The sequence below is a fragment of the Pseudophryne corroboree genome, chromosome 2 (assembly GCF_028390025.1).
Source record: "Pseudophryne corroboree isolate aPseCor3 chromosome 2, aPseCor3.hap2, whole genome shotgun sequence".
Lineage (NCBI taxonomy): Eukaryota > Metazoa > Chordata > Amphibia > Anura > Myobatrachidae > Pseudophryne > Pseudophryne corroboree.
This window is the reverse complement of record NC_086445.1, coordinates 235,507,095-235,521,489: the sequence shown is the minus strand read 5'-3', so window position 1 is coordinate 235,521,489 and position 14,395 is coordinate 235,507,095. Positions and strand designations below refer to the sequence as shown.

General features: G+C 44.2%; 1 protein-coding gene across 3 annotated transcripts in view; it reads right to left on the bottom strand.

Moving 5' to 3' along the window:
• Nucleotides 1–14,395, bottom strand: part of LOC135011624 (17-beta-hydroxysteroid dehydrogenase type 6-like) — a 142,672-nt gene that overhangs the window by 727 nt on the left and 127,550 nt on the right. The gene's annotated exons all lie outside the window — the stretch shown is intronic.

The following is a 14,395-nucleotide window of genomic DNA, read 5'->3' as shown; positions in this document are numbered from 1 at the left end:
CTCTTAATTTATGTTTGCCATCACCTGTGCTGAATCACCTTTCTTATCCATTAACCTGTTCAATACAGGTGCCGGCAATCATAAATTAAGAGAAAAGTCCAAAAGCAGAATATTCTGTCCCTCCTGGAGAGGGTCATGTTGGGAGGTATGGTATAATATAGCCATTTTTGTAACGCTTTGTTGGTGAAGAGAGTGGTTCCCAAACATAGGGGAACATTTACTAAGTAGTGAAAAGAGCGGAGAAGTGAGCCAGTGGAGACATTTCCCTATCAACCAATCAGCAGCTCTGTATCATTTTATAGTATGCAAATTATAGATGTTACTTCAGTGCTGATTGGTTGCCATGGGCAACTTCTCCACTGGCTCACTTATCTGCTCTTATCACTGCTTAGTAAATGTACCCCATAGTCCTTAAGTCCAGTTTTTTAGGATATCCATGGCTGAGCACAGATGGTTAAATCAAATTGACTGAGATACTAAAAAAGTCACCTGTGCCTAAGCATGGATGTATAAACCTGAACCATTATGGTGCCTCAAGGACAGAGTCTGGGAACGCCTGGGATAAGGGATACAGAAAAAGGCTTGTCATACCATCCCTTTAACACTTAACTGGCATGGTCAGATTTCATGCAACTGCGCTGTCCCACCCTGTCCCCCCGTTTTTGACGAGGAGATCCGTTCTGCAGATGTGCATAATATAATGTTTAAATATTTAAAAAAAATACTTTTTCAACTTTAGTAAATAAAATACATTTTAAATAACAATGTTAATGCTTTTAAAGGGAAAAATCATCAATTAAGTGGTTTTAAACCAGGATGCTCATGGATTACACAGGTTCTGTGTCTGATTAAAACCAGGAGAAATGCAGGCTTGAAGTTAGTCAGCCCCAGAACCTGTGTAATTCATTAGTGTCCCTGTTTAAAGGAATAGTATGGTAAGCTTATACAGAATCAGCAATCTAATGCTGTTTGACACTTTACGATGGAAGTTGGAGAAAGGGTTGGTGAACAGTAAATCTCTTGACTGGAGCTGAGAGGAGGAGCTGTGGAGCAGGAGCCATGGGAAATATGACTATGTCCAGCAACTAACAGGGGCCAGGGCTACTACAGCTAGTAAATGAGGGTAATGCAGCTTTAAGCATATACAGCTGCTATACAGTTGTACAAGGCATGTGAATATAAAAGTCTATCTCAAGGCTAAAAGTAATCTAAACACAGATAATCTTATGACACTCAGTTACGAAGGTTAATTTTACAGTACCTGTCTGTGATGCCTCTCATTCCTTACATCTAATTATGGGGCTTTTCAGCAGTTTACAACAATGTTGGTCTTTTGTTTAACTTTGCTTTTAGCCGCATATGTATCGCTGTTGTTGCATTACTTAAAAGCATATTTTTTTGGCCGTCAAGTTTCAACTCTCATGTGAGGAGATTCTGGTCACCTCAGCTCAGTTGCAGCCCTGACTAAAGGGGTTATTCAGAGTTGTTAGCAAACCAAAAAAGCACGCTAATGGGCAAAACCATGTTGCACTGCATGTGGGGCAGATGTAACATGTACAGAGAGAGTTAGATTTGGGTGGGATGTGTTCAAACTGAAATCTAAATTGCAGTGTAAAAATAAAGCAGCCAGTATTTACCTTGCACCAAAACAATATAAACCACCCAAATCGAAATCTCTCTGCACATGTTACATCTCCCCACCTGCAGTGCAACATGATTTTGCCCATTTGTGTGCTTTTTTTTGTTTGCTAACAACTCTGAATAACCCCCTAAATTCATTGGCCTCATCTCCAGCTACTTTTGGGTAGACGAGAATCCCCAGCATTACATGGACAGGTTATTTCCCCAACAAATGCCAGAAATAAGCAGCGCAGCTACCCGGAGAAATGGTGTCCAGAATCCAATATGGCCACTGCATCCGTCTCCCCTCCATTGCCACACTCCTGTGATGGTCCAGTCATGTATGGGGATATTGTAAGAGCCATAGAAGACACTATGGGGGCCAGAATGGATTCCTATGCTGCCAAATTAACCCAAGCTGTGCAGGACATTAAATTTCAGCTAAAACAGCACTCCCTGACAGTCACAACTGCAGGTCACGGAACTGGAGAACTTTTTCAGGCTGTTACTTTCAGTGGGTGCTGAAAGGGTTGGAGTGGGTACTCTATACCCAGGCTCGGGGCCTGTTGGAGGGGCCTGGTGTAGGCTCAGGTTCTGCTGCCCCTCTTTCCCCATTGTAGACAGCAGCAATTGAGCCTCTTATATTTACCAAAAGCTGTTTACCCACTAAAATACATTCTGTTGTGCTGACCCTCAAGGTCGCTACAGTATGTAGATGGTGATATCACTGTTGATTCTTCTAGGTATTTGCTGTGTAATACCTATGCTCCTAATGTATAACCAAAGGTATGTTTTTATACAATTGCTTAATAAACTGTATGGGCCTTTAAATGTTACAAATTGTTCTTTGGGAAGACTCAATTTAGTTTTTTCACCAACCCAGGGGTGGATTTAGGGGTCAGTGTGCCCCAAAGCACAACAGTAACGGCCGGCCCTCAGCCTAATTTTATTACTTTCATTGATCAGTTTTAATCCCTCATTTGATAATTGGCAATTTAACAGAATAATTTTAAAAAGCCACAACTATGATATTTCATTTTATTTTTAATTATGTATACATATTTACTAAGTAGGACAGCTTACAGAGGCAGTATGTGCATGGTCTACCCATTTACATTCCATTCATGATGACGTATGGTACAGAAGAGTGCCGCTCCTAGGCACGTGCCTAATGGGAATTTCCCCACTGCACCAAGCATGGATAGAAGCTCCTCGTTAGCTCCTCCTGCCTCCTCTCTGGGGTTGGAATCCCCTATATATCCTAACAACTACATGTAGTTGATGTTTGGAGAGCTTGCTACCCATTAGAGCATGATTATACTTATCTCTCCACATCACACGGTATTCTATCTTGTAGAGATTGCTTATTATTCTCAGAACATTTATTTCCAAAGGTTATTGATTCTAAGATAGAACCATATATGTATTTCCGACCATGCTCTGTGATTGGTAACTTGATCTATACATACAGAAAGAGGGCCATGTCGGCAGTGGCGTTTCATGTCTCATTTATCCAATTCTTTAAAATTTCACTGTATGCTTGAAATTGCATAGGTTGATTATCGACATACTGTAATAACTTGGGCTGTGAACGGGACATGCCTGTGATTGTGATTATATCTTATTGTTAACAGAAACAGTTTGGAACCTCCAATTTAGAAGCATAAGCAACTTTGACATCGGCCTATCAGCAGTTTAAAACCACTCCCACTCCTGTGTTTAGACCAGCTTACTTCCACCAGAAATCTTTCTTTGATTTACTTTTCAGAAAGACAGTAGTTATTACAGATTTTGATCTGCGGCTACCATAAATGACTGATGGTCAAGACCTCCTCATTATTGACTCTTGTTACCACTGAGGAACTTGCGGCTGTTATCACTGCTTTGCAGGTGGGTAAAGCACCAGGTTAAGATGGCTTTACTTTATTAATTTTATAAAACTCTTTCCCCCAGAATATGTGAACTCCTCCTTAAAGGGGTTTCTAATAATTTTTTGTCAGGCCACAGACTTTCACCATTTTTTCATTTGCCAATTCTTAAAGTCTTACCTAAACAAGACCATGGGGGTAATTCCAAGTTGATCGCAGCAGGAATTTTGTTAGCAGTTGGGCAAAACCATGTGCACTGCAGGGGAGGCAGATTTAACATGTGCAGAGAGAGTTAGATTTGGGTGGGGTGTGTTCAATCTGCAATCTAATTTGCAGTGTAAAAATAAAGCAGCCAGTATTTACCCTGCACAGAAACAAAATGACCCACCCAAATCTAACTCTTTCTGCACATGTTATATCTGCCTCCCCTGCAGTGCACATGGTTTTGCCCAACTGCTAACAAAATTCCTGCTGCGATCAACTTGGAATTACCCCCATTGTTTTGAACCTTGCTAGTTCTTAGCTGCCGATATCATTGTTAAATACAGATTATAAAATCTTTACCAATATCTTATCAGACTGTCTGAAGCTCATTCTTCCAACTATTATTCATGAAGACCAATCTGGGTTTATTTGAGGACATCATTTTGTTGTGAATATTAGAAAGGTCCTTTCAGTTATGTAGTGGCTGGAATCCTATGGTGACCCTGACACCAATGTTATTCTGTTGGGAGATGCCTAAAGGATTTTGACTTAGTCACTTGAGATCATTTATATGAGACCTTGCGTAGGTTTGGGGCTCAGGAGGACTTCCTCAAAATACTTACTCTTCGTTATTCTAGTCCCACCATCCAAGTAGCAGGTAATGGCTACCTTTCTCCTTTATTTTTAATATAAAGGCTCACTCGGCAGGGTTGTCCTTTATTGCCAATACTTTTGCTTTAGCATTGAAACCCCTAGCGATTGCTCTTTGTAATTCTCCCCTCTTTACTGGTATTCAAGTTGGTCGGCTTGAGGTGAAGTTAGCGTTATTCAGTGGCGTCATGTTACTATTTGTGCCTAACCCATAAGTTTTGGTCCCAGCTATAATATCCCTGATTGATAGTTTTGGCTCTTTTGCTGACTATAAAGTAAACCCCCAGAAATTTAATTTGCTTCCACTTACAGGAGATGTGTCCTAATTTTGCCATCATTCTGTTTTATCACAATTTCTTATTGTTAAAGCCACACTTAAATACCTGGGTGTTCTGATCCCTAAGTCCTTTACCAATTTGTACTCTGTGAAATACACTCTGGTTTTAGCTTCCTTTTCTAAACTCTTTGCCAACTGGATGTCTCTTCCCCTATCATTTTTGGGCAGGGCTGCAGTTATTAAGAGCACAGCTTTTCCAAAGCTTTCCTACAGATGCTTCCCCTCTATACAAGAAAGGTGTCCCATGTCGACCCTCTCTTTTCAAAATTTTTGTTGGCATGTAAAAACCCTAGGACAGCATATGCTCAACTTAAATGGCCAAAAATTGATTGTGGTTTAGGTATTCCGGACCTTTGTACATTTAGTAGAGCAGCCTTCGTCATATACCAATTAGTTTTGAAGACATTTTAGTTTTACCAATAGCAAACAAGAAGAGGAGATATTCCATCCTTATTCTCCTAGTGCCTTATTACATTCCACAAAAACTATGTTGCCTTCTCTTGCTGCTTCCAATGTTTTATTGCAAGAAATATACGCTGCTTGGTGTAATACTAATGTTAAATTACAGAAAATTCCCTTATCTTCCTCATTTATGACATTTTGGGTTAACCCTGCTTATAGCCCTGGCCTAAATAATGATACATTTATTTTGTGGAAAGCTGCTGGTACAGTATTTCAGCTTTTCACATGATGTTTTTGATCTAGGAGTCCTCTTGAATTTGTCAAATAAGGGATGTAGTTATGTGACCGGCCGACACCTCCATCCCGCTCCCTGGACGTCCCGACAGTCGGCATGCTGAATAATAGGGAATATTCCAACTCGTGGGTGTCCACGATGCCCATAGAGTGGAAACAGAAGCTGTGGTGAGCGTAGGTCACCACCGAGCTTGCAGCATGGGCTGGCCCCCCCTGCCAGCATTCTGTGGCCGGGATCCCGGCCGCCGGTTAAACAGCCTTAACCTGTCAAATATGCATTTTTTCATGTTTTTACAAATTTGACATTTCGTTCAGGTACAGCCAATGCCCATTTCCTCTGCTGAGGTACCTTATCCTATACAAAAACATTTATCTCTCACTCGTTCTAACACAGAGGTACCTGATCCTTTACAAAAAGATTTATTTATCACTCTTTCTAACCATTATATGCTGGAATGTAATGGAGTCCAAGATCGCCGAAGGTGCTGGAGGAATGATGGACGATCTCAGATGTTTTTTACACTTACAAGGCAAAACTATGCCTTGTAAGTAGTGATGAGCGGGTTCGGTTTCTCGGAAACCGAACCCCCCCCGAACTTCACCCTTTTTACACGGGTCCGAGTCATACTCGGATTCTCCCGTTTGGCTCGGGTAACCCGAGCGCGCCCGAACGTCATCATCCCGCTGTCGGATTCTCGCGAGATTCGGATTCTATATAAGCAGCCGCGCGTCGCCGCCATTTTGACTCGTGCATTACAAATGTTAGGGAGAGGACGTGGCTGGCGTCCTCTCCGTTATTGTTGAACTTGATTGTGCACTATTGCTTAATTGTGGGGAGGGCTGGGGAGCAGCTGTATAATATAGGAGGAGTACAGTGCAGAGTTTTGCTGATCAGTGACCACCAGTTTTATCCGTTCTCTGCCTGAAAAAAACGCTCCTTATCTGTGCTCAGTGTGCTGCATATATCTGTGCTCACACTGCTTAATTGTGGGGACTGGGGAGCAGCTGTATTATATAGCAGGAGTACAGTGCAGAGTTTTGCTGACCAGTGACCACCAGTATATAATAGTATTACGGTACAGTAGGCCACTGCTGTACCTACCTCTGTGTCGTCATTAAGTATACTATCCATCTACATTCTATACCTGTGGTGCATTTTAGTTTTGCAGTTTGCCGACACAGTGACCACCAGTATACTATATATAGCAGTACGGAAGGCCATTGCTGTACCTACCTCTGTGTCGTCATTAAGTATACTATCCATCTACATTCTATACCTGTGGTGCATTTTAGTTTTGCAGTTTGCCGACACAGTGACCACCAGTATACTATATATAGCAGTACGGTACGGAAGGCCACTGCTGTACCTACCTCTGTGTCGTCATTAAGTATACTATCCATCTACATTCTTTACCTGTGGTGCATTTTAGTTTTGCAGTTTGCTGACACAGTGACCACCAGTATACTATATATAGCAGTACGGAAGGCCACTGCTGTACCTACCTCTGTGTCGTCATTAAGTATACTATCCATCTACATTCTATACCTGTGGTGCATTTTAGTTTTGCAGTTTGCTGACACAGTGACCACCAGTATACTATATATAGCAGTACGGTACGGAAGGCCACTGCTGTACCTACCTCTGTGTCATCATTAAGTATACTATCCATCTACATTCTATACCTGTGGTGCATTTTAGTTTTGCAGATTGCTGACAGTGACCACCAGTATATATAGCAGTACGGTACGGAAGGCCACTGCTCTACCTACCTCTGTGTCGTCAAGTATACTATCCATCCATACCTGTGGTGCATTTCAGTAGTGCGCAGTATATATAGTAGTAGGCCATTGCTATTGATAGTTACTGGCATATAATTCCACACATTAAAAAATGGAGAACAAAAATGTTGAGGTTAAAATAGGGAAAGATCAAGATCCACTTCCACCTCGTGCTGAAGCTGCTGCCACTAGTCATGGCTGAGACGATTAAATGCCATCAACGTCGACTGCCAAGGCCGATGCCCAATGTCATAGTAGAGAGCATGTAAAATCCAAAAAACAAAAGTTCAGTAAATTGACCCAAAAATCAAAATTAAAAGCGTCTGAGGAGAAGCGTAAACTTGCCAATATGCCATTTACGACACGGAGTGGCAAGGAACGGCTGAGGCCCTGGCCTATGTTCCTGGCTAGTGGTTCAGCTTCACATGAGGATGGAAGCACTCATCCTCTCGCTAGAAAAATGAAAAGACTTAAGCTGGCAAAAGCACAGCAAAGAACTGTGCGTTCTTCTAAATCACAAATCCCCAAGGAGAGTCCAATTGTGTCAGTTGCGATGCCTGACCTTCCCAACACTGGACAGGAAGAGCTTGCGCCTTCCACCATTTGCACGCCCCCTGCAAGTGCTGGAAGGAGCACCCGCAGTCCAGTTCCCGATAGTCAAATTGAAGATGTCACTGTTGAAGTACACCAGGATGAGGATATGGGTGTTGCTGGCGCTGGGGAGGAAATTGACAAGGAGGATTCTGATGGGGAGGTGGTTTGTTTAAGTCAGGCACCCAGGGAGACACATGTTGTCCGTGGGACGAATATGGCCATTAACATGCCTGGTCAAAATACAAAAAAACTCAGCTCTTCGGTGTGGAATTATTTCAACACAAATGCGGACAACAGGTGTCAAGCCGTGTGTTGCCTTTGTCAAGCTGTAATAAGTAGGGGTAAGGACGTTAACCACCTCGGAACATCCTCCCTTATACGTCACCTGCAGCGCATTCATCATAAGTCAGTGACAAGTTCAAAAACTTTGGGTGACAGCGGAAGCAGTCCACTGACCACTAAATCCCTTCCTCTTGTAACCAAGCTCCTACAAACCACACCACCAACTCCCTCAGTGTCAATTTCCTCCTTACGCAGGCCATGTCACTGGCAAGTCTGACGAGTCCTCTCCTGCCTGGGATTCCTCCGATGCATCCTTGAGTGTAACGCCTACTGCTGCTGGCGCTGCTGTTGTAGCTGCTGGGAGTCGATCGTCATCCCAGAGGGTAAGTCGGAAGACCACTTGTACTACTTCCAGTAAGCAATTGACTGTCCAACAGTCCTTTGCGAGGAAGATGAAATATCACAGCAGTCATCCTGCTGCAAAGCAGATAACTCAGGCCTTGGCAGCCTGGGCAGTGAGAAACGTGGTTCCGGTATCCACCGTTAATTCAGAGCCAACTAGAGACTTGATTGAGGTACTGTGTCCCCGGTACCAAATACCATCTAGGTTCCATTTCTCTAGGCAGGCGATACCGAAAATGTACACAGACCTCAGAAAAAGACTCACCAGTGTCCTAAAAAATGCAGTTGTACCCAATGTCCACTTAACCACGGACATGTGGACAAGTGGAGCAGGGCAGACTCAGGACTATATGACTGTGACAGCCTACTGGGTAGATGTATTGCCTCCCGCAGCAAGAACAGCAGCGTCGGCACCAGTAGCAGCATCTCGCAAACGCCAACTCGTTCCTAGGCAGGCTACGCTTTGTATCACCGCTTTCCAGAAGAGGCACACAGCTGACAACCTCTTACGGAAACTGAGGAACATCATCGCAGAATGGCTTACCCCAATTGGACTCTCCTGGGGATTTGTGACATCGGACAATGCCAGCAATATTGTGCGTGCATTACATCTGGGCAAATTCCAGCACGTGCCATGTTTTGCACATACATTGAATTTGGTGGTGCAGAATTATTTAAAAAACGACAGGGGCGTGCAAGAGATGCTGTCGGTGGCCCGAAGAATTGCGGGCCACTTTCGGCATTCAGCCACCACGTACAGAAGACTGGAGCACCACCAAACATTCCTGAACCTGCCCTGCCATCATCTGAAGCAAGAGGTGGTAACGAGGTGGAATTCAACCCTCTATATGCTTCAGAGGATGGAGGAGCAGCAAAAGGCCATTCAAGCCTATACATCTGCCCACGATATAGGCAAAGGAGGGGGGAATGCACCTGACTCAAGCGCAGTGGGGAATGATTTCAACGTTGTGCAAGGTTCTGCAACCCTTTGAACTTGCCACACGTGAAGTCAGTTCAGACACTGCCAGCCTGAGTCAGGTCATTCCCCTCATCAGGCTTTTGCAGAAGAAGCTGGAGACCTTGAAGGAGGAGCTAAAACAGAGCGATTCCGCTAGGCATGTGGGACTTGTGGATGGAGCCCTTAATTCGCTTAACCAGGATTCACAGGTGGTCAATCTGTTGAAATCAGAGCACCACATTTTGGCCACCGTGCTCGATCCTAGATTTAAAACCTACGTTGTATCTCTCTTTCCGGCAGACACAAGTCTGCAGAGGTTCAAATACCTGCTGGTGAGAAAATTGTCAAGTCAAGCGGAACGTGACCCGTCAACATCTCCTCCTTCACATTCTCCCGCAACTGGGGGTGCAAGGAAAAGGCTAAGAATTCCGAGCCCACCCGCTGGTGGTGATGCAGGGCAGTCTGGAGCGAGTGCTGACATCTGGTCCGGACTGAAGGACCTGCCAACGATTACGGACATGTCGTCTACTGTCACTGCATATGATTCTCTCACCATTGAAAGAATGGTGGAGGATTATATGAGTGACCGCATCCAAGTAGGCACGTCAGACAGTCCGTACGTATACTGGCAGGAAAAAGAGGCAATTTGGAGGCCCTTGCACAAACTGGCTTTATTCTACCTAAGTTGCCCTCCCTCCAGTGTGTACTCCGAAAGAGTGTTTAGTGCAGCCGCTCACCTTGTCAGCAATCGGCGTACGAGGTTACTTCCAGAAAATGTGGAGAAGATGATGTTCATCAAAATGAATTATAATCAATTCCTCCGTGGAGACATTCACCAGCAGCAATTGCCTCCACAAAGTACACAGGGACCTGAGATGGTGGATTCCAGTGGGGACGGATTAATAATCTGTGAGGAGGGGGATGTACACAGTGAAAGGGGTGAGGAATCGGAGGATGTTGATGAGGTGGACATCTTGCCTCTGTAGAGCCAGTTTGTGCAAGGAGAGATTGATTGCTTCTTTTTTTGGTGGGGGCCCAAATCAACCAGTCATTTCAGTCACAGTCGTGTGGCAGACCCTGTCCCTGAAATAATGGGTTCGTTAAAGTGTGCATGTCCTGTTTATACAACATACGGGTGGGTGGGAGGGCCCAAGGACAATTCCATCTTGCACCTCTTTTTTCTTTCATTTTTCTTTGCATCATGTGCTGTTTGGGGACAATTTTTTTGAAGTGCCATCCTATCTGACACTGCAGTGCCACTCCTAGATGGGCCAGGTGTTTGTGTCGGCCACTTGTGTCGCTTAGCTTAGTCACACAGCGACCTTGGTGCGCCTCTTTTTTTCTTTGCATCATGTGCTGTTTGGGGACTATTTTTTTGAAGTGCCATCCTATCTGACACTGAAGCGCCACTCCTAGATGGGCCAGGTGTTTGTGTCGGCCACTTGTGTAGCTTAGCTTAGCCATCCAGCGACCTCGGTGCAAATTTTAGGACTAAAAATAATATTGTGAGGTGTGAGGTGTTCAGAATAGACTGGAAATGAGTGGAAATTATGGTTATTGAGGTTAATAAAACTATGGGATCAAAATGACCCCCAAATTCTATGATTTAAGCTGTTTTTTAGGGTTTTTTGTAAAAAACACCCGAATCCAAAACACACCCGAATCCGACAAAAAATTTTCAGTGAGGTTTTGCCAAAACGCGTCTGAATCCAAAACACGGCCGCGGAACCGAATCCAAAACCAAAACACAAAACCCGAAAAATGTCCGGTGCACATCACTACTTGTAAGTGATTGACCCCTTATAAAATGTCAGAGATTGTCCGGCATCCCATAGCTCCGGTGATCTCAGACTCCATTACATCCCGCCAATAGACTGCAATATGTTTATGCTGATATTTTGGTGATTTAGAGGGATAGCCTGTGACTTTGCTGGACAATAGGTATTCTGTCTATTGCTCTTCCTGAAGTACTGTTGAAACATTGCCAGACTAAGGGGTCTATTTACTAAGCCTTGGATGGAGATAAAGTCCCAGCCAATCAGCTCCTAACTGTCATTTTTCAAACCCAGCCTGTGACATGGCAGTTAAGAGCCGATTGGCTGGGACTTTATCTCCATCGACTTTATCTCCATCCAAGGCTTAGTAAATACATCCCTTATGAGGACATTTACTAAGCAGTGATAAGAGTGGAGAAGTGAGCCAGTTGAGAAGTGCCCATGGCAACCAATCAGCACTGAAGTAACATCTATAATTAGCATACTATAAAATTATACAGAGCTGCTGATTGGTTGACGTGGCAACTTCGCCACTGGCTCACTTCTCCACTCTTATCACTGCTTAGTAAATGTCCCCCTTAGTTCTTTATTTGCGAGTTTTCTAGAACTACACCTCAAGGTCCTGCAAAGGACATACTGTATATAAATGGTATTTCAAGTTCAGAAAGCACATATGGTACATAAAGAAACAGGTACATTTCCTAAGGTCCTAAGGCCTCGTTTTTCCATAATTTTTTGCAGTGCTGAAAAATTGGTAAATTTGTTTTATTAATCAGCTTTTTTCACTTGGTATTACTAAAAACCCAGTAGCATGCCTTTGTTCTAGTTTTACTGATTGGGATTTGGATTCTAGAAAAAAGGATCCAATATTAATGGTTATTTTGGCAGTTGCAAAGTAATACATTTTGAAACATTGGATGAATTGACCTCTTTGGCTGCGGTCAAAAATATGCTGCTTCGCATCCTTTATTTTGAGACACATGCCACTTCACATGACATTGAAAAAGGGGTAGCTCTTTTTTTTTTAATTTAAAGTAGGCTATCTATATTGATCATTTAGACAATGATACACAAGCTCCCATTTAAAAACTTTTTAAGAATACAAGTTGTTTTTTGTACAGACAACTTATTGCCTCAAATTAATCTGTAGTTATAATGTCATTCAGCCTAAACTATAATGGCCTATTTCTTGGACATAATTTGTGTTCCCTTCACTGCATGGTCATATCCATAGTAAATGTGTTTTGGCATTTGTTTTATGTTCTCATACTTATTGAAAGTTAGTCATGTACATGGCTTAGGCCATTTCTATTGTCCATTTCATATCTGAGATTCCTTTTCTCCTTTTCATCGGTTTTATATGTGAATGTACTGTATATTGGCAGTGCCGTACCTAGAGATTTTAGCGCTATGTGCAAGAAACGGCATTGACCCCCCCCATATGTAAAATAGGGGCAGTGCGCGCCGTAAGTGTGCAAAAAAAAAACATAGGGGCGTGGCTTCATGGGGAAGGGGTGTGGCCACAAAATAATACCAATTCATATTACGGTGCACAGTAGTCTCCATTATTCAAATTACGCCGAACAGTAGCACCACTACACCAGGTAGAGCCCCTTTTACACATTACGGCGGACAGATTCCCTTTTTTACACATTACTGCAGACAGTATCCTCCTTTTACACATTACGGCAGACAGTATCCTCTTTTTACACATTACGGCAGACAAATTCCCCTTTTTACACATTACGGCAGACAGTATCCTCTTTTTACACATTACGACAGACAGCATCCTCTTTTTACACATTACGGCAGACAGCGTCCCCTTTTTACACATTATGGCATGATAGATAGATAGATAGATAGATAGATAGATAGACAGATAGATAGATACAGAGGCGGAACTACCGCCAGTGCAACCAGTGCGTTGCACTGGGCCCGCCTCTGTCCAGGGGCCCAAAGCATGTAATGAGTCAAACTGACTCATTTCATGCCGCTGTGCGCTGCGGGCAACCGCTGCCCGCAGCGCACAGCCGCCCAGAGAGGAGAGGAGAGGAGCAGCGGTACGGGGGAAGGAGGAGGAGGGAGGTGGAGGAGGGAGCCGCAGCAGCGCTTTGTTACTGGTTGAGGCGCTGCTGCCCCTCTGCTTCACTATAGGCTGTCTTCCGAGAACAGCCTATAGTGAAGCAGAGGGGCAGCAGCGCCTCCACCAATAACACAGCGCTGCTGTGGCTCCCTCCTCCACCCCCCTCCTCCTCCTTCTCTCCTGCCCGGGAATCGTGAGTGACCAGAAGCTGCACCGAGGAGCCTGAGCCAGCGGAGAGGGTAAGTATAATTCTTTCTTTCTCTTTCTTTCTTTCTTGGGACTGTCTGCCGCAATGTGTAAAAAGGGGGAATCTGCCTGCCGCAATGTGTAAAAATGGGGAATCTGCCTGCCGCAATGTGTAAAAATGTGGAATCTGCCTGCCGCAATGTGTAAAAATGTGGAATCTGCCTGCCGCAATGTGTAAAAAGGGGGAATCTGCCTGCCGCAATGTGTAAAAAGGGGGAATCTGCCTGCCGCAATGTGTAAAAAGGGGGAATCTGCCTGCTGTAATGTGTAAAAAGGGCACGCTGTCTGCCGTTATGTGTAAAAAGTGTACGCTGTCTGCCGCTATGTTTAACAAGGGCACGCTATCTGCCGTTATGTGTAAAAAGTGTAAGCTGTCTGCCGCTATGTGTAACAAGGGCACGCTGTCTGCCGCTATGTGTAACAAGGGCACGCTGTCTGCCGCTATGTGTAACAAGGGCACGCTGTCTGCCGCTATGTGTAACAAGGGCACGCTGTCTGCCGCTATGTGTAACAAGGGCACGCTGTCTGCCGCTATGTGTAACAAGGGCACGCTGTCTGCCGCTATGTGTAACAAGGGCACGCTGTCTGCCGCTATGTGTAACAAGGGCACGCTGTCTGCCGCTATGTGTAACAAGGGCACGCTGTCTGCCGCTATGTGTAACAAGGGGACGCTGTCTGCCATTATGTGTAAAAAGGGGACGCTGTCTGCCGTTATGTGTAAAAAGTGCATGCTGTCTGCCGTAATGTGTAAAAAGGGGGACGTTGTCTGCCGTAATGTGTAAAAAGGGGACGCTGTCTGCCGTAATGTGTAAAAATAGGAATCTGTCCGCCGTAAGGTGTAAAAGGGTCTCTACCTGGTGTAGTGGTGCTACTGTGTGGCGTAATTTGAATAATGGAGAC